General features: G+C 46.5%; 1 long non-coding RNA gene across 2 annotated transcripts in view; it reads right to left on the bottom strand.

The window, feature by feature from the left end:
- LOC118679184 overlaps window positions 1-26,987 on the bottom strand; it is a 73,512-nt gene that overhangs the window by 22,153 nt on the left and 24,372 nt on the right. Inside the window, exons 1-2 of one of the 2 annotated variants that reach the window (XR_004975171.1) lie at window positions 15,293-15,549; window positions 6,207-6,295 (exon numbers count right to left, since the gene is read on the bottom strand). This is a non-coding gene — a long non-coding RNA (uncharacterized LOC118679184). Of the gene's footprint in view, window positions 1-6,206; window positions 6,296-15,292; window positions 15,550-26,987 lie in introns of those variants that run through there. The other variant, XR_004975170.1, reaches the window with a different exon arrangement.

Here is a 26,987-nt window from a genome sequence, read left to right as displayed (position 1 = left end):
GAATCAGTGCCCACCAGCTCTCAACCAACCAGCGCCCTCACCCTTCAGGTGGGATCATTCTCTATCCCAGCCCACATCTCCCACAGGATCGAGCCCCAGCCACCCAGGGTGGGAGCTGGCTCCGCAACACCGCTTCCTGGCTGCCTGCCTGCCCGTGTCTTGTTTCCCCCAGCCCTTTACTGGGTCTCAGGATTTGCTTCTGGGGGAACCTCTGTGTGCCAGGCACCAAGCTAGAGGCTTCACACACGGTGCAGATCTGGCATAGCATCTATCAAGTAAGGCCTGCCCACGCACACAGGGAACGGCCACGCCTGTTTCAGCACCAAGGCCCACGACGACCAAGGGAGAGTGAGCCAACTCTGAGGCCAAGCCAGGTGAACAGAGTGGGACTGAGCAGGTCTTTTTCAGGTCACGCTTTCTCCGACACAGAAACAAGGCCAACGGAGGGAGAACCAGGTTTCCAAGCCTCAAGTGCAGGCCCATTGTCAGGGGCTATGTACCCTTAAGAGGACACAGTCCCTGGAGAAATCATGTGCCCATAGTAGATGGGGTTTAGTCAGCTCCCTTTTTTTTATTTTATTTTTTTAATGTCCTTTTTTTTATTTTGTTGATTTTTTACAGAGAGGAAGGGAGAGGGATAGAGAGTTAGAAACATCGATGAGAGAGAAACATCGATGAGAGAGAAACATCGATCAGCGGCCTCCTGCACACCTCTGACTGGGGATGTGTCCACAACCAAGGTACATGCCCTTGACCGGAATCGAACCTGGGACCTTTCAGTCTGCAGGCCAATACTCCATCCACTGAGCCAAACCGGTTAGGGCCTTTTTTTATTTTTATCTTTATTGTTGAAAGTATTACATATGTCCCCTTTTTCCCCCCATTGACCCCTTCTAGCCCTCCCGCCCTCCCACCTCAGGCCTTTAGTCTCTTCCACTTGTGCAAATCTACCCCTTGTTCCAGAGTTGGCCTGAATTCACCACCACAAGTTTGAGAGTCCTCTTCACCTCTCTCGGGAAAGGCAGAAGTGAGCCCTCGGTGAGTGTGGGAGCTGGATCTGTAGCACTGAGAGCACAAAGGCACGGAAAATCGCTGCCTAAGCCACGAGCTCCGATTGCTGCTGTCCTTCTGGGCAGGAGGAAACCAGGCCATGCACTATGGCTTCTTGCAACACAAGCCCCATTCCTTAATGAGGCTGATTTAATTTAGGGCAGTGGGAAGCTTCTGGGTTATTAGGCCGAAAATGAAGGCTTGTATTTCATTTAACTGCCCCACTTAACGGAAGACACTTTGCTTTTGTAAATTAAGGAATGATTTGTAAGTGTTAGAGGCCACTGGGTGACCTTGAGGAAAGCCTCAAACGTGCTGAGGTTTGGGTGTCCACTCTGTAAACCTAACAGATTTGGGCAAACAACCCCAAAGCCTTTATCTGGCTTAGCAATCTACAGTTTTGTTCACCTCACTCCCTTCCTTCCACAGAGGTTCCTTCAAAACCCATCTCCCAGACGTATTAAGTGGAAAAGGCAAGATATAAAACAATATCCTATATAATAAAGAGCTAATATGCTAATTAGACCGAACAGCCGAACGACCGACCGGATGACATTCCGGACGACCTTCCAGACGAAGCTGGGGCTGCGAGGGCCGAGCCCCTGGCATGAATTTCGTGCATCAGGCCTCTAGTTATAAAATATTATCTTGTTTTAAAAACAAGGTGGGCATAAGAATGTGTCTCTGAATTTTATATGCATGAGGAACTGTGCAAGTGGGTATAGAAAGTTCTTAGCCGTGGGAGGAGGGGACAGGTACTGGTAGGTGGGGTAACTTTTTGTTGTGTATTTGTCTATACAGTGACTGTGTTATCTACTCAAATAATTAAACCAAAAGAAAATGAAATAAATCCATATCTTAATTGTATCTTTCTCTTTAACCTTCAGGGTGTTCAGGTACTGTTGGGGACCACACATCTGCCTACTGGGGATCCCCCCAAGTTCCCCATAGAGCAGTGGTTCTCAACCTTCTGGCCCTTTAAATACAGTTCCTCATGTTGTGACCCAACCATAAAATTATTTTCGTGGCTACTTCCTAACTGTAATGTTGCTACTGTGATGAATCGTCATGTAAATATCTGATATGCAGAATGGTCTTAGGCGACCCCTGTGAAAGGGTCGTTCGACCGCCAAAGGGGTCGCGACCCACAGGTTGAGAACCGCTGCCATAGAGGACCTCATCTACAAACAAGGAAGTTCAAAAAAGACAGCACAGTCTTCCCTGTGCATCCAAGAAAAAACAATCACCTCTACCAGCTCCGTGGGTTAAGGGCGGTGCCTGCATCATCCAAGGTCTCTGGCTGAGCTGACACCAATCATCACTTCCGGAGGACGCTTGTGGGCACCGCGGAGGGGCAGCCCGGCATCCTGAAGGCTTTACAACTCATGCTCGTAAAGCGTGATAGGAAAATTCATCCTGGAGGTTTACGGCCCACAAAATCCTCGATGTCTCTTTTATGGCTGCTTTTCAAGTTCTCTGCTGAGTGGTGAGTGGCTGAGCTGTGCAAAAGTGGGCTGAGCATCTTCCTGAATGGACAGAAGAGGGGACGCTGCCTCCCCAGAAGGGGTCTCCCAGGCCCCACTCCTCAGTCCCTCCGAATGGTTGAGGGACCTTCTGCTGCAGCTCTCATCCCCCGTGAAGAATTTCTTAGCAGCATCACCTCTGGAAGCTTCTGGTACCATGTAAGACAGCATCCTCAGCTCTGGTCTCTGCCCTTCCTTCTGGGCCAGCCCGTCCCTTCCTCTCTGCGCTCCTGCCCCATCAGCCGGCCTTCCCCAGCTCAAGCCTCCTCGGTGAGCCGGCCTGTTTCTGCTGCTCTCGGAATGCCCTGCGCAGATACTATCTCTGCCTTGAGGGACTGTTCCTGCGCAGTAAACACATCTCGTGGCAAAGATCCAAAAGCAATCATCCTGCAACGTTACCACCGGATCCTTGAAAGGAAAACGCCCGTGTTCTGCCCTGACCTCTCTCTCCTCCCAAACTTCCTGGCTTCTCGGTGAACCTATAGCACTATTGCAAAATACTTCTTACTCTTCCAAATCGCAAAGGATGAACACATTTATTTGTTTAGTTATTTTTATTGTATGTGTTGTTGACAGTATTACAGGTGCCCCTTATGCCCCCCTCTGTCCAGCCCCAAGGATGAACACATTTCATGAAGTTCAAGATGACCCACTTCCTCCAAGCATTGCTCTGTGTTTTCAGGAACAATGACAGGACACTTTGCCTCGTTAGGAAGCCCACTGGCTTCTATGTTTCAAAGAGGAGGCTGAGCCCTGGCTGGGTAGCTCAGCTGGTTGGAGCACTGTCCCGATGCGCCAAGGTTGCGGGTTTGACCCTGGTCAAGAGACATACAAGAATCAACCAATGAGTGCATAAGTGAGTGGAACGACAAATCAATCTCTCTCCTTCTCTCTCTCTAAAAATCAATAAATAAAATGTTTTTAAAAAATAAAAATTAAGAAGAAGCTGAGCTGGGCAGGTGGGACAGTCTGGGTGTCATCCATGTGTCCTGATTAGGGTTCCTAACAGGCAGGAACCCTGGCATGGCTGTCAGCCTCTGGAAGAATGAATGTGGGCCAAGAGCCTTGAATGGCTCCCAAGGACCCAGGGTGATGCTGGTGACACTGGTCTGTTCCGACTGACACTGGGGAATTAACTGGCTTAGTGAATCCCTGTAACAGTCTTAGACTCCAGCACTGAGAGGGACCCTAGAAACCACTTAGGGAAGGGCTCAAAGTGGGCTGCTCTTTACTCAAGATGTGGGAACAGGATGTCTGCCATTTGGGTAGAAGAGGGTGTTGAGGAAGGGGACTGAATCCCTCTGTGGCCACATCAACTTAAGAGCCTCCCTGGTTAACTGCTCTAAGCACTGGGCTTCTCTTTACGTGGCTACTGGTTTTGAGCACACGCCGGACCCCTAGCCCCTAACCACCAGGCCATGTAGCACAAGCTGTCAACAGAATCCGGATTAAAAAATAAGTAAAAACCAATTGCTCAAGGAAACACAAATCAAAACCACAGTAAGAGACCATGCAGCTGTTTCTTAAAAAGAAAACAAAGTGTTGCAACGATGTGGAGAAAGTGGGACCCCCCTGCACGGCTTCAGAGAAGGTAAAAGGCCCCCCTTTCCACTCAGATCTTTCTCCTGCCTAGAAGCAAATCCATCTCCACTTTGGCTCTCTGGCGCCATCTCGTGTTATTTTTCAAGCAGCCACAAAGTGTTTTTTTGGGGGGGGGGGGGGGGGGGATGTTGTTTTTTGCCTCTGATAACATTTTTTTTAAGAACTTTTTTTTTTAGGGGTGGGGGGGAGACAGAGAGAGCGTGTTCGAGAGAGACATCGACTTGCTGTTCCACTCATTCATGCATTAATTGGTCAATTCTTGTATGTGCCCTGACCAGGTATCGAACCCGCAACCCTGGTGCATTGGGACGACACTCCAACCAACTGAGCTACTCGGCCAGTGCCTGATAACATTATTTTTTAAAGGACAAAACAGTTTTCAAAGTTTTACTGTAGAAGAATTTCTATGAAACTCTATACTGATATATTATTATATTGCTAATACATAATATTCTTGAAGAAAAGCAATCTAACCCATTGTTCTAGCAGCAAGGGCCCTAGGCTTTTTCCTGAATACATTCATAAATATTGAAAAAATAACCCTAAGTGTAGAAGTTAGTTTTATTCACCTTGCCTTTAGCGTTGCCTTTGACAGCAAAACTATCTGTGAGATAAAAAAAGAAAAATGCTTCTTGTGTTTAAAGTTTTATCAGACCTAGAAGAGGAGCAGTGAAAGTAAAATACATTATAAACCAGTCCTTACCGGCTGTCTTAACACACAGCAAGTGGGCGCCACATAAACCGCTGCAAGTGGAATTGTCTTGTTAATATAAATGCAAATGTAGTCCAGCGACACCCCATGTTGCTAATGACTGAATCTGTGCCTATGGATCTACTACTGGTCTATGGGGTGGGTTATGCTGCTGAAGCCCAAACTGTTATCTCAAAGGGGAAGAAGAAGGAATACAGTACACGTAACTGTGAAGAGCAATCTATCCTTTGGTTAATCTAGTGAATCTAGTATCAGGATTTTAAGCACCAGCACCTCAGAAGTTTTCATCAAACCTTTATTTTTTTTTCCAAACCTTTCTTGTTCGTGTGGTCACAAATCTTTCTTCACTCCACACAAAAGTAAAGACATGGGAGGTGCTTCTGGGAAATTATAGCTCAGGTTATGCACGTATCGAAAGGGCTTTAAAGTATCTGCTCTACTCTCAAGAGGCCTTGAGCTGCAGGGAGACTCGCAGGACTCCCAGACGCATTGTTCTAGAAACCAGTCCCTTTTCTACTGACCGAGTCCACACAGAGCCTGCGGGAGTACAAACAAAACAGAAGTCACAGGACCCTGGGGAAGGCAAGGAGACCGGGGCCTTTCACATCTGCAGCCGATCTCTAGCCAAAGGAGTAATTTATAAAAGCCAGTCCCTACAACTTGAAGTAGAGAAAGTTTCAGAAGGAAAACATAACACTTCCCTAATGAGAAGCAAAGCAGGTAGAGGCCTCATTTAAAAACATTTTTTTTCTTTTCTTTAAATACGTATCACATTTCCTCAAAATACACGCGGTGTCGTTTCTGAAGTAAAGGTCAGATAGCCCAGAGTTTAAAGCCTGCCCACGTCACTGCTTGTGTAGTCTGTGCGGCTTCAACAGCAGGTGGGATCCTCACTGAGGTTACTAATACCTGCCTCTGGGGATTGAAATGAGACCACGTGATGCACCCCAGGACAGAGCCTGGCCCAATCAGGTGGTCAGTAAATGGCGGGTGCCATCTTCATGACGATGATGACAATGACAATCCTACTGTTACACTCCTCCTAAACCACTATCCTCCCAGACACAAATCTGCCCCCTCTTCTAACTGGGGGCACAGTCACATTCACCAATAACAACAGCTGACATCCATGAGCACTTACTATGTGCCGAGTATGTACATTAAATTATCTTACTTAAGTCACTTTACACTGTGAATTAAGTAATTTCCTTACCTGTGAAACGGGTTCAGAGAGATTGGGGAATGTACTAGCCAGGGTAAGTTAACTGCTATCACAAACAACACTAAAACCTCAGTGACTCAACATGGTAAAGGCCTACCTGTCTTCCATGTCCTGTTGTCAGAGGGCATGAGAAAGGACTCAGTCCAGCAATCTTTCAGGGACCCAGGCTCCTTTCACAGGGGTCACCTAAGACCATCGGAAAACACATATATAATTACATTGTTTTTGTGATTAATCACTATGCTTTAATTATGTGCAATTTGTAACAATGAAATTGGGGGTCACCACAACACGAGGAACTGTATTAAAGGGTCGCGGCATTAGGAAGGTTGAGAACCACTGAGTTAGGGAGTGCATTGGATGCGAACTTGAAGATCGGTCATCTGGTCATAAATTCACAAATGGGTAAGTGACCGAAGAGATCGGGAGACCAGCCTCCCCTTACAGGCAAGATGACCATGGCCTGCACAGGTCTGACGCGCTGGCGATGGGAATGGAAGTGCGTCGGGCCGTGTCATCCAAGAGTTCTCAACACATCGCTGAGTGGTCTGCACGTCTCTCCCTACGTCAGTGAAGGATTTGAGAGGACACTACTAGCCACAGCACAGAACAGGAGAATTCCTTTCAAGGGTGCCTCCACCAGGGACTCCCTGCAGTGGAACCAAAGGCCCACTGATGATCAGCAATAAACTCAGTATTGCGAATGCGTTCCCAAGCCTGGCTGTTTGACTATGAGTGCATGAAACCCAAAGTGTATAAAATAAACATGGTTCCCTGTTGTATATTTTTTTAATGAAAACATATAGGTGTTCAATTCAATTTCACCATAGGTTAGTTATTTGGGGTTAAGCCCAAGTATTGATGGGTTTTATATGAGGAGATACTGCCCAAATCCTAAGATCTGATGGCAAAAATGAACTATCACTTTCTTAGGTTTCATATGCTTATTCTCTAGTAAATCTAGCTTGTGAACTTTTATTTTTAAAGCGCTAAAATAACTATACTATCAAGGAAGAGGTTAGCAGTGTCCCAAATTGAAGAAAATAGTAACAGTGCGGCTTCTGTGGCTGAAGGTGATGAGGCCAGAGACCAGCCTATTCAATGTCCTCCTCCTTCCTTTCAGATTTCCTGGGATTCTCAGGGGACTCAAGGCTCCAGTGCCATGTGCAAAATTAATCTACAGTTCCAAGATCCAACACTAGAGGGCCCAAGACTGAGCCTTGGCTGAATGCTAGATTCATTTTTCCTTTTGTGCCCAGCATGACAAAGATTCCTGTTGCAAACGACTTTTTTAAAGAGCCCATTTTCAGATCAAATGTTTAACTCTTTTGAAAATGTAGGCCTCCGTTGAAGCAAAAGCTGCAATGTGTCCTGGAAAATTACACAATTTAGGAACACCATACTTCAGTCAGATCAGGCTTCTGCAAACCTCACACCAGAAAACAGCTAAAGAGTCGATAAGAAGGCCATACATTTGGGCCTTAATGAGACACGAAGCAGAAGTATGCTTACAAAGCAATAAGAAACATAATAAAATAATTATATTACATCTTTAAACATAATGAAACCATCTCATTAAGCCTAAATTAATTTAAAGGTCAACAATGCATAATTTACATAGGCTCATAAAACTGCATTATGTAAATGATAATTAAATCAATTCCCCTTCTCTCTCTTTTTTTTTTTATCTCTACCTATTAACTCTATAAACACTAGAACACTGGTGTATTTTATGGCATAGTAACAAGTTGAAAAGATACCATGTTGTCCTGAGGCTGTATCTCTGATAAAAATAACCCAAACCCCACAGACACCTAATTCGCCAACATTTTATCAAACTCCACAGTGTTGTGTCCCAGGAAATCAGCACTGCAAGGGAGGAACGATGGAAAAGACTCTACAGGAGTAACAAGAAAGAGTCCAAGAGAAATACGCCAGTTTCTGAGTATGGCTGGGAACTGCGCTGGACATATATGTTCAGTACTAGGGAGCTGAGCCACATGAGTCCTGGGGAGAAAGAGACCCTGATTCATTAAGCATCATCTATATTTGTTGAATATAGATGTGAACAAAACACATAAAAATGCCTGTCTTCACCCCAGTCGGTTTGGCTCAGTGGATAGAGCATCGGCCTGTGGACTCAAGGGTCCCGGGTTCGATTCCAGACAAGAGCACATGCCTGGGTTGCGGGCTCAGTCCCCAGGAGGGGGCTTGCAGGAGGCAGCCAATCAATGATTCTCTCTCATCACTGATGTTTCTCTCTCTCCCTTCCTCTCTGAAATTAATTTAAAAATATATATTTTTAAATAATGCCTGTCTTCATGAAACTTACTTCCCTTACTTCTGATTACATAAAATAAACATTGTTTCCTGTTGTATATTTTTTAATAAAAATATATAGACATTCAATTCAATTTCACCGTAATTTAGTTATTTCGGGCTAGCCCAAGTATTGATATGTTTTATATAAGGAAATAGTGCCCAAATCCTAAAACCTGATGGCGTAAATGAACAGTCACTTTCTTAGGTTTCATATGCCTACTCTCTAGTGCGAGGGAAGACAGTCAATTAACATGTTGGTGGTGAGCAGGAAGGAGATCAAGTCCATCAGCAGAGATGGAAAAAGACTGTAAGAGGAGGGAAGGGTGTATTAGTAAGAATTTATAATTTTAAATAGGCTGGGGAAGCCTACTCCAGGCAGAGAGAATAGAAAGGTGAAAGGCCCTGAGACAAATGCAAAGAATAGGAAGAGGATCAGTGTGGCAAGAACACAGTGATTAAAATGGAACATAGCCGTAACCGGTTTGGCTCAGTGGATAGAGCGTCGGCCTGCGGACTGAAAGGTCCCAGGTTCGATTCTGGTCAAGGGCATGTACCTTGGTTGCGGGCACATCCCCAGTAGGAGGTGTGCAGGAGGCAGCTGATTGATGTTTCTCTCTCATCGATGTTTCTAACTCTCTCTCTCCCTTCATCTCTGTAAAAAAATCAATAAAATATATTTTAAAAAATAATAATAAAAAAATAAAATGGAACATAACTGGACACCAAGTCAGAGGAAAAAGATAGAATAGGGATGGGCACACTGGTGGACAACAGAGCGGACTGCAAGGATCTGGGTTTCATTCTGAGGGAGATGGGTTGGCAGTGGCTTGTAAGGAAAGGAATAGCATCATCAGACTTAATATTCTAATAGGATTGCTCCAGCTAAGAAAAAACACCAACCCAATTGAAAAATAGGCAAAGCGTATGAATAGCTAGTTCACTACAATTAAATACGTACAAGAAAAATGCAGTTTGAACCCCATTGAGATGCCATTTCTCACCTACCAGATTGGCAAAAACCCAAAAGCTTGATAAGACACTCTTTGTTTGTTTGTGGGAAAATGGCCTCACATACTTGCTGGGGGGCGTGGGAATCAATACGAGATCTTTGAATGGCAATTTCAAATGACAAGTCCACATGCCCAGCAATTCTACATCTACAAACCGTCCTACCAATAACTCACACGTGCAAAATGGCACTAATGTAAGGCTAGTCGACGCCACTGTTTTGATAGCAAAGTCCTGAAGACAACTCTAAAGGCCGTCAATAGGGAATGGTTGAACACAATGGCACATCCATAAAATGGAATGCCTTGCACTTTAAAAAGATTGAGGAAGTGTTTTATGGGTTGACATAAGACAATTTCAACATATATTAAGGAAAAGTGAAGGGTGCATAACAATGTGTATGATGTACTTTTGTGTGTACATCATATATTCTTTTGTGTAAAAACAAATTAAAGCAGTCCTGGACAGCGTGGCTCAATGGTTAGAGTGTCAGCCTGTGGACCGAAGAGTGTCTGGTTTGCTTCCCGATCAAGGGCATGTACCTGGTTTGCAGGTTCATTCCTTGGCCCCAATCAGGGGAGAGAGAGAGATGGGGAGTGGGAGGACGGGGGGAGAGGGAGAGGGAGAGAGAGAGGAGAGAGAGAGAGAGAGAGAGAGAGAGAGAGAGAGAGAGAATAAGTGGGGGCAAGGATAGGAAGGAGAACTTCCTCATAGAGCTTTTGCATTTTCAGGCTTGAACCTCATATTTCTATTACTTATTTTTAAATTTTAACAAATAATTTTTTAAAAGAAAGGCCTTTTAGAGGAAGGGTTATTTTAGGACTCTCAGGCTCCAAGGTGACAACGGTAATGAGATAGAGACTCTTCATGAACCCATTGGGGCTAAAAAAAAAAAAATGTCAGAGATTCCCATGGGCACTAGAAGATTCTTTCATTCAGACCCACTCATACAGGTCCTATTGCCTTTCCCCATTATGCTCCAGAGGCTCATTCAAAGCTAAGACTCAAGCGCCACTGACATCTGGTAACATAGGTAACCGTGGGCAACGGGGCTTCTCACATGGTTGTCATAGCAACCGTGATGTTCCTACAGTTGGGTTTTCATCCTGAAGTAATTATCAGGCCTTGGGGTGGGCTCCTCCGCATTTGCAGTTACTTACACCAGTGACAATTATGAATGAGCCTAAATTAGATGCAATTTCAACTGAACTGTTAAAGAGAGGCTGTGAATGGAGTCAGATTTACATATCCTTCCATCAAGACTGGCAAATCTTTTGAGCTGTATGCCTGGTGCAGTTCCGGGACGGGGTGACACCTGCACTGCAGCCATCAAAAGCCACTGGATGGCCAACGACCTACCATGTTTCAACCCAAGATGGGCAGTCCCTTCTCCACCCACCCTACATCCCGTTCCCACTACGAGTCGTAGAGGCAGACCCAAAAGGCGCTTGGTTTCAACCAGGAGGTCCTTGGATAAGGTCGTTTCATTCAGCATCATTTCGTTATATCATTGATGAGATGCTATAAGAACTTAACTCTTGTTTACAGCAATTAGCCTGTGGGAATATTGATTTCACTATTGTACATTATTTTGCTTGAAGCCACAGAAGCTATAGACAATGTTAAGTAAGGACTTACATATATACAGCAAAACTTTCTGGTTTATCAGCCCTTATAAAACCCACAGTCCTGCCCTAACCAGTTTGGCTCAGTGGATAGAGCGTTGGCCTGCAGACTCAAGGGTCCCAGGTTTGATTCCGGTCAAGGGCATGTACCGTGGTTGCGGGCACATCCCCAGTAGGGGGCGAGCAGGAGGCAGCTGATCAATGTTTCTCTCTCATTGATGTTTCTAACTCTATCCCTCTCCCTTCCCCTCTGTAAAAAAAATCAATAAAATATATTTTAAAAACCCCACAGTCCTATACAATTAGTCCCCCTTTACACTGGAGAATCCTCAAGCTGCCCAGAGTCCCTCTACTGGGAAGTGATGGCGCCAGGATTCATAACCACATCTCAGAGCTGCTCCCACTTCTGCCACCTCGCTCAAGGGCAAACGATGAACATGTTTTTGTCTTTTGGAAAGTGACACTGAGTTTCATGAAGTCCATATGCTTTACCGCCAGGACATCAGAAAGGACTCATGGGATTTGGGCTTGTGTTGGGCGCTTTTAGGGAGAATCCAAGGAAGTAGGGCTTTGCTCTGGATTCGATGCTGTCGGGAAGCCCGCACGTGAACAGGCTCTGAGAAGAACAGTGTATAAAGTCCAGGCTTTGTCCTGAAACTCGTGTGAGTGGGGCTCTTTCAGGTCACGCTCTGAGTACTGCATCGATCTGATAACTGTAAATGTGGGTAAGACTCAATTATTTAAAAAAAAACCCTGGGGTGGCCAAAGAATCAGACCCTTGGTTAATGTTTCCTGAGAGTCAAGAGAATTAACCAACTGCATTTAATTTAATTTAATTTAGTTCAGGTCTTCCTCACTGGAGTATCGATTCCCTTCTGCGCCAGGAGTGCAGGGAGGGAGCTCACTAGGGACCCTCACTGAGAATGGGCCCAGGGGTTAATAGCATCCGTCACCACTAGATGGCGACCACGGTGCTAAGTAATTGGCTATTAAGACGGGTCCTCGGAACTGAGCACCATCTCTCTTACTCCGTATTTACTCAGGCATTCATTCCACAAATATTTACTCAAAGCCTGCTATGTGCCTGGCACCACAGTTAGGGCACAAGGACCAGCAAAGGAAGAGACGGTCCCTTTCCGTGGACCTTATGGTCCAGGTGCTGAAATGGACAAAGAACCATGCCCATAAAATACCATGCCTTAGAGTAATTCTGGGGGAGTGCAAAAACTGAAGGAGCCACGGGCCAAGAAGAACAGGAGCTGGGAGGTGATGGGTGGGAAAGGACAGCTCGGGCAAAGGGAAGAGCCTGTCGAAGGCTCCCAGGCCAGTGGGAGGCCAGTGTCTGCAGCCCAAAGAGTAGGGAGCAGCGGCCTCAGGAGCCACGTTCCCTGGCGATTTGGGCGAAAGCGCAGCAGGAGGCCGCTGAGGGTTTCTAACCCCTCCAGGAGAGAGAGCTGGTGGCTAGATTTGATTTGCATTTGATAAGGTCAGCTTTGCATTTTGACAGGGAGCCAAGTGGAGGCAGGGAGATCAGTTAGGGAACTACCACTGGAATCAAGGGAGGGAGAGTGTGTCTTGGGTCAGAGCAGGGGCAATGGAGATGAAGGGGAAAGACTGAGCAGCAGGGGAAAGTTCCGGAACTCACGGGGGAGGGGGGAGCAGGAAAGGGGAGTGCGCGAGCTGGCTCCCCAGTGTCTGCTCAGACACGAAAGCAGACGAGGGGGACACTGAAGGGGTGCAGGGACCTTCCATGGTGAGTGGGTAGCTGAGCCAGCCCAGCTCACTTTGAAGGGTTTTGAGATATCCAGGTGGAAATGCCCAGAAGGTAAAGGAACCTCTGACTCTACCGTTCAAACGTAGAAGCACGTCTGTCACCTGGGCAGGAATGAGACCACCGGCCGGTGAGAGAGAAGCCAGGCCACCTGGAGAAGACCAAACGCTGGGGCCCTGGGATCCAGCACCAGATCGCCTAAGGGATGTGCCAACGGGGGGCATTCATACTCTAACCAGGGACAGAGGTCAGGGGAGAGACCGGGGGAAGGTTTCAAGAAAATCAAAGCAGCCCTAACCAGTTTGGCTCAGTGGATAGAGCATCCGCCTGGGGACTGACGGGTCCCGGGTTCGATTCCGGCCAAGGGCATGTACCTTAGTTGACTGACGGGTCCCGGGTTCGATTCCGGTCAAGGGCATGTACCTTAGTTGACTGACGGGTCCCGGGTTCGATTCCGGTCAAGGGCATGTACCTTGGTTGCGGGCACATCCCCAGTAGGGGGTGTGCAGGAGGCAGCTGATCAATGTTTCTCTCTCATCGATGTTTCTAACTCTATCCCTCTCCCTTCCCCTCTGTAAAAAAATCAATAAAATATATTTTTTTTAAAAAGAAAATCAAAGCATTAAAAAAACCCAAACTGGAATAGAATAGGATTCAGTTCCCTTCCTGGCAAATTGCTCTCACTTTTCCAGGGGCTCCCTCTAATGGCCCCCAACCCGTTAGGGCTCTGCAGACACTTTGGCCCCAAAACCCGAGTGCTAGCTCCCCAGGCACCTGTCACACAGTAGCCTTTGGCTTCGATATTTTGCAAAGAGAAGGACTTAGCCTGGTAGGTCAGCTGCTCTGAAGGATTTCTGACATTTCACACATTTCCCTTGTCCTTCCCTGTTTCAGTGGTTCTCAACCTTCCTCACGCCGCGACCCTTTAATACAGTTCCTCATGTTGTGGTGACCCCCAACCATAACATTATTTTCGTGGCTACTTCATCGCTGTAATGTTGCTACTGTTATAAATCGTCATGTAAGTATCTGATATGCAGGATGTACTTAAAGGGGTCGCGACCCACAGGTTGAGAACCGCGGGTTAGGCAGACTCAGCTTGACTATTCTTCCCCGCTCCCCCTCCCCTTCTTTTAATGGAGGTAATAGAGACACACAGACCAAGGTCCTGGCTTCAAATCCCAGCTCCCTCCTTTATAAACTGAGAGCCTTGGGCAATTATTTACGCCTCGAAACTCGGATTTTACAATAAGGTTGCTCTGCAACTGATATACCGAGAGAAAAATGATAACGCGCACGTGGCCACATGTAAACAAGTGGTGCGTCTGAGCTCAGGCGTGGTGCGCCCGGGGGTTGCATTTCCGAGGAGCCCCCTCCCCTGCTGGATGGTGCAGATGTGCAGGGTCCTCTGAGGGCCTCGGGGCCTGGCGGGAACTCAGATGCCCTGAGATTTCATGCAAGTTCTGCCACGGGAGCAGATGGCTCTCTCTGGGTGTAAGTTTTCTTCTAATAAACGCAACAACTTCCATCGCAAAGGCTGCTGTGCTGGCCGAATAGGAGAAGCCATGTACATGGGGCTTTGTCACATGCGAGGACACGTGGGGGAGGGGGGTAGGACGTGGGGGAGGGCCCTGGGCCGCGTCCCCAGCCCCACCCGGGGTCGGCGCCGTCGGGACGCGCTGGGGGTCAGGGGCAGGCCGCCAAGGCCGGGGGCTCCTGGTAGAAACACCTGAAACTCCTGTCACCACGTTCCAGAATCCCCTCCGTGCACGTGGGAGGCGGTTAAGGTTTACATCGCCCGCAAAGACTCACGGTGAACGCGACAGAAAACGTGGGCGCGCAGGCCGGGGCGGGCCGAGCTACGGCGCAGACGTGCTGCGGGGCGCTGACGTGCGGCTGCCGGGGAGGGAAATGGCGGCAGGCCGGGCGGGGCCGGAAGTGACCGGCCGCTAGGGGGCAGCTGCGCGTCTGCAGGCAGGGGCCGGCTGGAACCGGTCTGGCCGGAAGTTGGGGCGGTGGGGGAGCCTGGGCTTCCGCAGAGACGCGTCACGTGGCCCAGCGGGAAGAAAACAACAAGATGGCGGCGGCGAAGGGTGCGGCTCGCCCTGCGACACTGGGGTCGGGGATCGAGGCGCGTTGGGGACGTAACTAGGCTGTCATCTTTGTCCAGCCTTGGAGGCCACGCGGCCGCTCCCGGGCGGAGGAGCGAGCAGACGCCGCACGTGCCAGGCGGATCGGGCCCTGGGTATCCCCGAGGGTCCCCGCGGCGCGTTGCCGGAAGCCGCCGGCCTGTTTCTCGGCGCCCATTGCATGTTGTCCCCACGTTTGCTGCGCCTTGCCCACGAGAACCAGGACGGCAGGAACGCCTTTCTCTGGGCGCTTCCTTTTAAGGGAGATCTTGCCTGGCGAGCCCTAGTTTGATTGAAAGGCATTCGCTTCTTGCAGCAGTTTGCTTACCATTTCCGGCCTTTGTTCAAGGGTTAGGGCAGCCCCCCCCTGCAGACGGAGGGGGAGGGGAACACACCCTGCATGACGCAGCCTTAAAGCAGCTCCCCGCCCCGCCAAGTGTCGCTGGAATTGGTGTGACTTACACACAGGAGCTGCTCTGGGACAAAGGAGGTGTGACACAGCCCCCCCAAGTTCTGTTATTTTATATCACCACCTTAGTTTCTCAGAAAGGAAAATGTGGTTGATGGTGAAATGCTGCAAATAAGAAAGAATTGTGTTCTTTATGTTCCAAAGATCCAGCACAAGATTACACACACACACTTTTCTTAAAAAAAAAAAATGAGCCAAAGCCGGTTTGGCTCAGTGGATAGAGCGTCGGCTTGCGGACTGAAGGGTCCCGGGTTCGATTCTGGTCGGGGGCATGTACCTGGGTTGCGGGCACATCCCCAGTGGGGGATGTGCAGGAGGCAGCTGATCGATGTTTCTCTCTCATCGATGTTTCTGGCTCTCTATCTCTCTCCCTTCCTCTCTGTAAAAAATCAATAAAATATAAAAAAAAATGAATGAATTGGAAACGTCTCCTATCACAGTCTCGCCCACCACTGCCTGACCCTATTCTGCTCGCCCACGGGAGTCCGAGCTCAGTAGACGCCTCTCTAATCTGGCCCCACCCTATCCCTTCAGCCGCCTCCAAATCCCCGCATAGTTCCTGCTACGCCTGACTTTTCACTGTTTTTGTAGTTGTTGTTGGTTTGTCCTATTTTGTTGGCTCTTTTAAAAATCTTCCCCCCCCCCTCTTCCCCCCCGCTATTGTTCTTTTCCTATTTCACCAGCTTAGTCTCCTTCATTCAAAGCCACTTCCTCTTGGAAGCCTTCCTGGTTTTCCCCTGCCCTAGTCAGATAAACTTAACTTGATGTTCCCATGGCTCTCTGATCAAATTTAGGATCTGTCATTTACTACAATTTTACATGTTAGTCCACCTGACAAAAATAAGTACTCTCCATAGAAGGAGATTTTTACCTTCCCAGAATTTGTACTCTTCCCAGAAGTTACGCCTGGCACGTAGCAGGCATTCAATAAATAACTGTTGCATGAATGGATGAATGACCAAATTAAGAGTAGGTGTTCATGATACTATTTTGATGGGCTGCACATAGTGGTCATCTGTTACTTATTTGGGGCAACATATTTGTGTGCTGTGTGTGTCAGTCACATTCCTATCGCGGCCTGGCCCCTTGAACTGGAAGCTTTTCATGTTTACCACTCTCATGCAGGCAAAGAAACCTAATTACATATGTCCTCCTTAAGGCCTTAAAAGTACAATTATCATACTTAAAGATAAAAATAGTTAAATTTCTGATAAATAATATTTTAGTGCAACTATGTCCCAAATATCACTTATACTAAAAAAAAAAAAAAAATATTCATCCTTTATCAGAAATTCTAATTTGTCCAGATGTCCTTTTATCTGACACCCCTACCTCAAAGGCTGAATTCCCAAACCCTGTCTTCCTGCACTGAGACCAAGACAGGAAATTTTATGAACTATGTATTTTTATCATTTTACTAAATAAACAGGCAACCAAAATCTCCCAGCTCTGCTTACTAATACTTTTACACGTATTTACACACTTTGGTTTCTTCCACAACTCTTATATTTTAGCCATCAGAGTGAGGTTCTAACTTACAGTAATGTCACCTCTTAGCCACTTAACAGTCGAATTGGCTCTGAGAGGGGAAATTCAGGTGAGGTCACTCCATCTGCATTCTCTATAATAATGCTGTGTGAGTCTCTACTGCATACACTATTTTCTTTCCATCTCTGTTCTGCAGAGATTCTCCCCAGGAACAGTAGGGCTCCTCTCAGCCACTGACACCGAGAGTTATTTGGGCTGTAAAATGCCACTTCCCTGTGGAGGAAAGGGGATCGCCACAGTACCCAGCGCTGGCACCTGCACCTAGCAGCCGTCATGTGTTATTACAAACTAGAGGCCCGATGCATGAAATTCATGCAAGAATAGGCCTTCTTTCCACAGGCTGCTGGCACCGGCTTCCCTCTGGCACCCGGGACCCAGCCTCGTCTGGAAGGTCGTCCAGAAGGATGTCCAGTCTAATTAGCATATTACGCTTTTATTATTATAGATGAGGCTTTCCACAAGACTTTTATTTTATTTTTTATTAATGCTCACTTGAGGATATTTTCCCACTGACTTTTATAGAGAATGAAAGCGGGGGGGGGGGGGGGGGGACACAGAGAGAGAGAAACCTCGATGTAGGAGAGACACACCAATCGGTTGCCTCTTGCACAGCCCAGGCCAGGGCCAGGGATCGAGCCTGCAACCTACATGCCCCTGGATGGGAATCACACCTGGGACCCTTCAGTCGACGGTCCAGCGCTCTACTCACTGAGCCAAACCAGCTAGGACTCCACAGGACTTTTAAAAGTTGGAAGCATCATCTGATCTGAAAGGGGGCATTTTCAGATCTCAGCTTCTTAGCTCTGGTAAATGACCTCAGAGGCCAAAAATGCAGGCACCAACTGCAAATATTTTTGTTTCAAAGGCACAGTTCTCATGACATTAAGTCTGCAGCTACAAAGTAGATGACAACTCTACATAACTTTGCTTGTTACTTGTAATTAGTTTTCCCTGTGGTTCTGGAAAGTAAGATAATATCACCAATGTCATCCCATCTTTGACATCCAGTCTTGAAAATTACAGGCTAAATGCTGTCCTGGCTGTCTAGATTCCTGCAAAACACGTGCTTAGTTCTCAGATATCACAGCTCTGCGTTCTCAAAAGCAGAAACGACACCAGAAATTACTAAGTGGTGATTGGAATTTGAGAGAATTTACATGGGGGGCGGCTGGGGGGGGGCAGGCAAAAGATATAAAAAGAGTGTTGAAGTGGAGATGTAATGTGGCTTAAATATAGCCAAGAAGCACGGTGAAAATGGCTCAGTAGGAAAGTGGGAAATCAATTTGCCTGGGCCCTGATATGACTGGAACATCGCCTCCATATTTCATGACAATTCCCTTCTGACACCCACGGTAGTGTCTGCACTCAGAGCCTGAGCACAGCAGGAGGGGATGGGTGTGCCTGACTGCAGTTTACAAAAAAAAGGAAAAGAAACTGCCACAGAGCAAACCATCACAGGAAGAACAGAGAGGAGGACGATCTTTTATCTTTTGAAATGGACTGAAGAGACATTTAGTGTTCAAGAGCTTGATTTCGGGACCAGCAGTATTCCCTTTTCATCCAGCGGTTTGCAGGGTGGCTTCTAGTGAGCATCGCTGGGTAAGGGGAGTGGCTGCGGAGCCGCGGACTGAAGTAGAATATAGCCTAAGTCTTTACGTTGCCAAAACCAGGAGGATTTTGTTATTTCTTCCTTCAGAGAAGAGAGCAATAAACAACGGCTTAACTTGTGAATCATAAAAGCTTCTAACATGAAGAAAAGTTCTTTGGCAACTAAGAAACAGGAATAATGCATAGATTATTCTGTATAAACTGACCTATAAAGTAAAAGACAAATCTGATGCATACTAAACCTGTCCTGTGGCCCCTTAAACTGGTTAATAATGCGGATTGACACTCAACTGGTTAAAAATGCGGATTTTGTAACCAAAGAAAACATGATAATTTCAAGAGAAACATCAAAAGCGCTTTATTCAAAGTCATGTCCATCACTAGCTACACATTTCCCCCATCTTTCAGGTAAGTTGTGGATACCATCCCAATAGAACTTTTCTTGTTTTGAGGCAGGCCATTCAGAGACCCAATTTTCCACGTCTTCGTACGTTTTTAAGTGCTGCTCAGAAAGTGCGTGTGCCATCTATCAACAAGTGAATCTGAAAATCAAGTGAATAATCTGATGAACAGAATAAACTGGTGATTATAATAGAATCAGGGGCATAGAAAGGGAGTGGACTGGCTATTCTTGGAGGGGGAAAGGGGTGATGGGGATGCGGGAAGAGACTGGACAAAAATCGTGTACCTATGGATGAGGACAGTGGATGGGGAATGAGGGAGGAGGGTGGGGTGGGAACTGGGTGGAGGGGAGTTATGGGGGGAAAAAAGAGGAACAAATGTAATAATCTGAACAATAAAGATTTAATTTTAAGAAAAAAAGAAAGTGCGTGAGCCAGCAATCAGAACAAGTGGTCATCTGAAGGAGCAATACAACAAAAGAGCATATATATGAACATGTGTAATTCCACCTATTGAAAAAATCCGCATTATTAACCGGTACACCTAGTATTTGCCTAATTACAGACGAGGCCTGCCTTGGGAATTGACTTCGAATTTAATTTTATTTCCTCTCCGATGGTAAAATGGAGACCGCAGCTTCACATTTCTATAATGGTTCTCAACCTTCTGGCCCTTTAAATACAGTTCCTCATGTTGTGACCCAACCATAAAATTATTTTCGTTGCTACTTCATAACTGTAACGTTGCTACTGTGATGAATCGTCATGTAAATATCTGATATGCAGGATGGTCTTAGGCGACCCCTGTGAAAGGGTCGTTCGACCGCCAAAGGGGTCGCGACCCACAGGTTGAGAACCGCTGCTGGGTGACCAGAGCAGGAGCTTTGGGCAGAAAATGCGCGGGCGCCTTATCAAATTTACACTTGAAATGTATGAAGTTTATTGTATGTCAAGTATACTTCAATAAACCTGCTTTTTAAAATGTGAAAAAAAAATAAAATAAAATAAAAAATAAAAGGAGCCTCTAATTTTCTGGGGGCCTCCTCCCCAGCCCTGCACACGGGGCTGGCTGACGCTGGGCGCAGCGAGTGCGGCTGCGCAGTGGGCTTGCGCATCCCGTTGCCTGGTTACCGCCGCCTCAACCTCTGCACACAGCCCTATTGTTCCCAAGATGGCTTCCCAGTCCCGTGTTAATGCGTCAGGAACAAAGCCCTTTGAACACCCCGGAGCTTCGCAGAAAGCAAGAGTTGTCTGGCTGGCTTTAAGAGCGTCAGTGTCGATATGCACTTACTTTTATAACTTTACAAAAGTCCTTTGGTTAGGGTGCCTGGATGGGAGAAACCTCAGAGAGGTTTTCGGGGTGTGTAAGCCATGGTCTCTTACGAGCCTTTCCGTGGCAGAGCTTTTGGCTTCAAAGTCGATGCTACATTTACTTCTTTGGATAAGCATTCTGGGTTTTCCTGTTAAAATAGCTCAGAAAGCAGTCCTGAGATTTTAACTGGACTATAAACCATGTAATTATGGGGAACGCAATTAGGTAATAGCACCTGGAAGTCCTCTCTCCTTTACAAGTACCTGATTCTCCTATTTACCCACATTAATCTTATGGTATCGTTATACTTGTTATAAGATTGTAAATTCCTCTGGGCAGAGGCACTATATTTTATTCAACTTTGTATCCCAGAAGCGTTTCTGCCTACGACAAACAGTTTCAAAATGACACTGGATAGTACAATTTACTGTTGAGGCTTTTTACTCTGCCAAGCACTGTGCTATGAGGTGCATAACCGCCCCCCCCGCCATTCTATCTGCCATTTTACAGGCAGGGAAACTGAGGCACCAGGCGGTTCCGTAAGTGCCAGAAGCCCCGCTAGTAGATGGAGCTGAGATTCAAACTCGGTCAGGACAGCCTGTGCCGGGCTGCCGCTGCGGTCTCCTGCGTCTGTAAATACCGCAGAGAACGCGATGTCTTCTCATTGCAGCACTGGAGGGGGGGAGACACGTGGACGCCTCTTTCCCAGAAGTAGTTCCGCTTTGTTATGAATAGACTTCCCACATTTGCATCCGTCGGCGCAGATTAGATGCTTACCCTACTCTGAGCTGAAAACCCTACACCGAGCCAACCTTCATGGTGTTGGGGGAATAGAATTAAAAACCAAAACGCCTGCCAACCTAAAAAAAAAACCTCTCCACAAAAGTGGAAGAGAAAGAAAACGGTTTTGTTATTGAATAGGCATTAAGCCAAGATATGATGGGAGAGATATTTGGCCCTTAGAGCCAAGCAGACACCCCACCTTGTTCCATACCTGCTCTCGGGATAAATAACTCTTCCTCAGTTAAGAGAGCTTGGCATCGCCATTTATCACCCATAGTTCATTGTAAATTCACCTTGGTAGCTGGTTATCTGTTAGCTAAATAGCTTATCCGAAGAAAAACTAAACTGGTATTTTTATAACAGGGGGAAGGTTTTAATTTGGAACCAAAGTTAGAGTGCCACTCTCCCACAGAAGCTGAGAAATAGGGATGTTCCCTTCCTTGGTGATTACATGTCAAAGAGGTGGCTCCCAGGTCATTAGGAAAGAAATCCCTGGTGGTTAAGCTGGTAAGAAGCTTATTTAGCTTTAGAAAAGCTTGCTCCAAGGGGCAGAGAAAAAAATTTACATCACAAATTTTCTAAAGTAAATGCTAGCAGAAAGGGATGGGGTGTGTCTCTTTCCCTTTCTGAACTGCGGGTACTTGTTTATTTATTTAGATTTGTATTCACTGGAGGCAGGATATGCACACAACTCGGGCCAGCTCTTTCCTCAGAGTCTGCTTGCATTCAAACTTGTACCTCACTGGCCCACCCTTCCCACAGCCACGGAGTATGAAGCCAGAATGGTATTACCAAGAGTGGAGGGTTCCATGTTCGATTCTGATTCAAATTCGTACTTCGTGGTTTCTTTGAAATGACACCTAATTCCTAGCAGATGCTGAGTGAATTTTCATCCCGCACCAGACCAAGAGAATGCATCTCAGATCTGCCAAAGGGACGACTGCTTTGATGGTCTTTCCAGTTCAGTCTTCTCTCCTCCCTTTTCATTGCACAGCCTTGGAATTGCCTGACAGGGAGAACCACTTCGCTCTACTGTCTTTAGCTTCTTTGACAAAAGGCGTGGCCTGCTGGTGGCCTCCGTGATTCAGCCTGGACCACCTTCCTCCAGTCTGTGCTTGCTTGGCCCAACTAGCAGGACAGCTCAGCTATACTTTCCTTCTGGATCCTTCTCTGACCCTCCTCCCTGACCACTCACTCACCTCTTTCTAATTTGGTCTCCTTTGCGCTCTCAGGCCACTTGGTCATTTCCCCCTACGATGACACACACGGCTCATCATGTTTAAGGTACTAGTTCATAAATTTCTTGCGAGTCAAGATTTTTTTTTAAGAAAAATCTTTGTATTCCTAGCGTCTTACATCAGGGTGCCTCGGTGAGTAGATCTGAGATCTCAAACCGGTGATCTACAGGCCTCATCCAGCTCACCAAACTATTTTGGTTGTCTCTTTTTAAATATTTGTTTTAAATTTCAGGTCACATTTTAAAATCTGGATTTACATAAAAATCAGGGTCATTGACTTCTCTTGAAGAATAAGATATGCCCTCCCTCCCCCGCCCCAACCCAGGCCTGGTTCCCCATGGCTTCAGGTGCCTAGTGCGGAGATGTGCCACTTAGCTGGGACACCAGCTCTCCACTTTACCGCAGTCTCTGCCACTCCCTATTGCTTCCCCATTGAGGCTACGTATGTATGAGGTGTCACTTAGATTGAATGTGCGCTGATATTTATCTTGGAGTAAAATAGTTCTCAATATCAAAAGAGAGAAAGCAAGACTTTATAAAGAAGCCTCCTTTGAAAATAATAGGAGAGCCCATTTCTTGATGGGAATGAAAAGTTGTCTCTGTTTATTAGGCACATAAAACGTGCCTATCTCCATTTTTCTTAAATCCACTAGCTTTGCTTATTAGGCTATCTTACTGGCCCCATGGATAGTTGAGGTTTTGACCCTTAGGATAGATACTCAAAAGCTGTTTGAGGAAAGGAGGAAGGAAAGAAAAACAAGTGCAGCTAAAGATTAAGATCCCAAACTTTTATAGCCAGCTACTTAAAGAGACTTCGCAAATTATCACCTTTAGCCAATCCTCAATTTTATCCTGAACAGCTAACATTCGCTAAGGAAACTCACTGGCAAACAGGCTGTGTATGATGCAAAACGGGCTCATTCAGAGCACTACCATTTATTTGTGGTTAGCTGTGAGAAATCAAAGCTTCGATTATCACCATTTCCCTATGCATGCTGCAATAATTGTGCCCGGTCTAACAAACCAGAGAAATACTTCATCTTTGCTGGTTTTCAGTAGCTTCAAAGGGGCTAATGCAAATATTTTGATACCTGATTTGGTTTTAAGGATACTAACCACCAAAGGAAGACAGTCACTCTGCTAAATGACAGCATAGGTTTGAAGGAAAGAGACATGTCCTTTGTAACTTTGATTCTTTCTAATTCAGACTCTACATCAGCGGTTCTCAACCTTTGGGTCGCGACCCCTTTGGCGGTCGAACGACCCTTTCACAGGGGTCGCCTAAGACCATCCTGCGTATCAGATATTTACATGACAATTCATCACAGTAGCAACATGACAGTTATGAAGTAGCAACGAAAATAATTTTATGGTTGGGTCACAACATGAGGAACTGTATTTAAAAGGGCCAGAAGGTTGAGAACCACTGCTCTACATGAATTTCCATCCATGGGATAGAGTCACCCCAGTATATCTCAAGAAATCAGCCGAAGCCACACCAGTCTCATCTTCCTGAAGAAATTTAAAGGCCATTGAACTGACTGATACCCGTTAAAATAAAGGCATTTACTGCCATTTTATTAAGCACCCTACTTAATCTCCATATTCTGTGCAGATTCCCTCTTCTTTCAGGATCAAGTGCCCTCATCTTTATTCCAAGTCACAGTGACTTGGAATCTATTCAGGGCTGTCACTTTAATGTGACGAACCCCCCCCCCCCCCCACCCCGCACAGTGGAGCTAGATCCTGAATCTACCCAGGCCTTTGATCCTTTCCTTCCCATATTTATTTATTTCCCCACATCCTCCTTCTCAACATTTTCCTTGAAACACCTAAACATGTAAGTAAATAGGAGGCAGTCAGAGAAACCTGAGTTGAAAATACGTTGTATATAAATCATGTGCAGACAGGTAGGGAAACATGTGCCTGCCTCTCAAGCTATTGGACTGAGATATATTTATGAAAAGCAAAAGCTCCCACAGTCCAGGCAAATCTCCCAGTTCCATTTCCCAGGAAGTTGAAAAATCGCTGAAATCAAGGAAAGGTGCCACGCAGGAACATTTAAGGTGTGGGAGGGGTGATTATTATTAATACGCTGCTTTAGAAATCAGAATGTGAAAGACATATACGACTGAAAGGCACACATGTCTATATTTAGCCATGGGAAATGATCCGTCAAAATGTCCCTTTCTACAAGACGTGAGTAAAATAGAATCTAGGATGGTACCCAGTCTGACTGCAGGTTTGGGCAGACCGGAGGTTGCAGCTAAGTGTTATAGGCCAGGCACACAGCTGCAAGGAAAAGGCCCCCTCCCCTGGCTTTAGGCCTCTTTCTGGGTAGACAGTAAATTTAAATCCTTTGTCCCCACAGACCAACTCAAAGCAGTAACTGTGGCTACAGTTGCCGTGGGAGAAACACCCTCCCCAGATTTCCAGTTCTATCATTTTCTCAGCTTCTCGAAAATTGGTTATGTTGAAAGGAAAAAGGCGATTTTACTTCGCCCCTGTTATTGACACCAAGAAGCGCTCCTCAGACCGTTCAGAGGGGAAACAATGAGTCATTCATGCTGTCAGCCCAGGTGGTGCATGGATTCCAGACGGAGGCGGCCGAGTTAACCCCTGAGGCCTCCTCTCCCCACAGCGGCTCAGGCGGCCTCTGGGGGAAGCAGGCAGCCACCGCACAGGCCTGAGCTGGAGGGGAAGGTGAAATGGTAACCAAGGCAGTGCCTCCCAAGGCCCAGTCCCGAGGGGCCTCTGAGCTGTTTGTCACCCTGTGATTGGCTCCAGGAGAGGGTGGAGGAGTGGAAACACTGTGCCCAGGATATATTTAGTTGAAGTGCAGCTGGGCAAGCGCTTAAACAAGGGAGCTTTTGTCCTTGGGGCTGAAGTGTTTTTCCAAACTCCACAGGGCGAGAAACCTAAGCCACGTATGGTACGGATTTCCCCACCCCCACCCCCCACTCCGTGTCTCTTCTTGGGGGAAAGTTTCGAATTTTCTGGGATTTGTTCGATAAGAACAAACCGAGCAACGTGGATGTAGAACTGACACAAAAGTGTAAAGCTCACATCCGTGCAAGAGACACCGTTAAGAATTCCAGATCATTTCTTAACACCTTGCATTCTGATCATTAATTTTCTGTTGGTTCAAACAGGAAGTGGGGTGTTTTCAAGCATCTTTAGTTGGACCCATTTATGGAGTTAAAAACGTAATTAAGCTTTGTACGCGGCCAGGACTCTGCTTCACTTGAGTTGATTCGCATTTTCCGGTCATGAAAGATTTACTTCTGCTCTGATGGGCGCAGCTTCTTTGCAACGGATTACTGATGAGCCATGTAATGGCTCCTGGTCACGTCTCCTCGGGAAACCACAGGGAACTGCCACCTTGTTGCAAGGCCTTCCAGCCTCCATTATGCTATATATTAGGGGCACATTGTCTACTATTAGGAAGTAGCTCGGGAAAAATCTTGCATGAAAATCTCATTTGAAGTTATGAACCAAGGGCAAAAAGTCCTGGACAGGAAGTTCATGGCTTTGGTAAGACTAGAAAACCAGGCGATGTGAGTCAAGGTTCGAACAAAGAAACCAACAGGATGGATGTATGCATAGATGGATGGATAGATACAATTATTTTAAGGAGTTAGCTCATGTACTTATGGAGGCTGTCATGCCCGAGTGAAATGACAGACCGGAGCATGAATTCTGAAGGTCATGTGTGGCGTAATTCCCTCTTGCTCGGGGACCTCAATCTTTGTACTATTCCGCCCTTCACCTGATTGGATGAGGCCCATCCAAACTATGGAGGACAATCTGCTCTATTCAAAGTTCAGTGATTGAAATGTCAATCTCGTCCAAAAATACCCTCACAGAAACATTCAGAATAATGCTTGGCCACCTATCTGTGCACTGTGGGCCCGCCAAGTTGCCACATAAAGTTAACCATCACATGGGTTAACACATCCATTTTGGAAAATTCACTTATTCAATGACAAGGTTGCTGCCCGGCTGGTGTGGCTCAGTGGCTGAGCATCGACCTAAAAACCAGGAGGTCACTGTTCCATTCCCTGTCAGGGCACATGCACGGGTTTCGGGCTCCATCCCCAGTAGGGGGCGTGCAGGAGGCAGCAGATCCATGATTCTCTCTCATCACTGATGTTTCTTCTCTCTCTCTCTCCCTCTCTGAAATCCATAAAATATATTTTTAAAAAATAAATGACAAGGTTTCTTACCAGGATGAAGCTGTTGTGAGGGCATATAAATGGGTATGATCCCTGCTTTCAGGGATGCCTTTATCTCTCTCTTCCTATCTCCTCACCCTTTCTCCCTCTCCTCTCTTGGGAGGCGTGTCCTGGGAACCCAGGCACAGTATTGTGAGGAAGCCTGGCCACAGGGAGAAGCCACTGTGGGGATTCCAGACAAAGCCTCCAGCCACCACCATCATCATCTACTAGACCTGTGAGTGAACCAGCCCTCGGGAACTGTCACCCAGCTTCTGCCTTTCCAGCTGTGCCCCGATGAGGTAGAGCAAAATGTGCCCTGTCTCAGTTTCTGACCCATAGAAACCATTAGAAGAGCCGTGGGCCCGTTTGAAATGAATAAAACTAAATAAAAAAAAAAAGACCGTACCCTTTTATGTAATGATGTTTACTTTGAATTTATATTAGTTC

The sequence above is a fragment of the Myotis myotis genome, unplaced genomic scaffold (assembly GCF_014108235.1).
Source record: "Myotis myotis isolate mMyoMyo1 unplaced genomic scaffold, mMyoMyo1.p scaffold_m19_p_23, whole genome shotgun sequence".
Lineage (NCBI taxonomy): Eukaryota > Metazoa > Chordata > Mammalia > Chiroptera > Vespertilionidae > Myotis > Myotis myotis.
The sequence above is the reverse complement of the archived record's forward strand: the minus strand, read 5'-3'. Positions and strand labels throughout refer to the sequence as shown.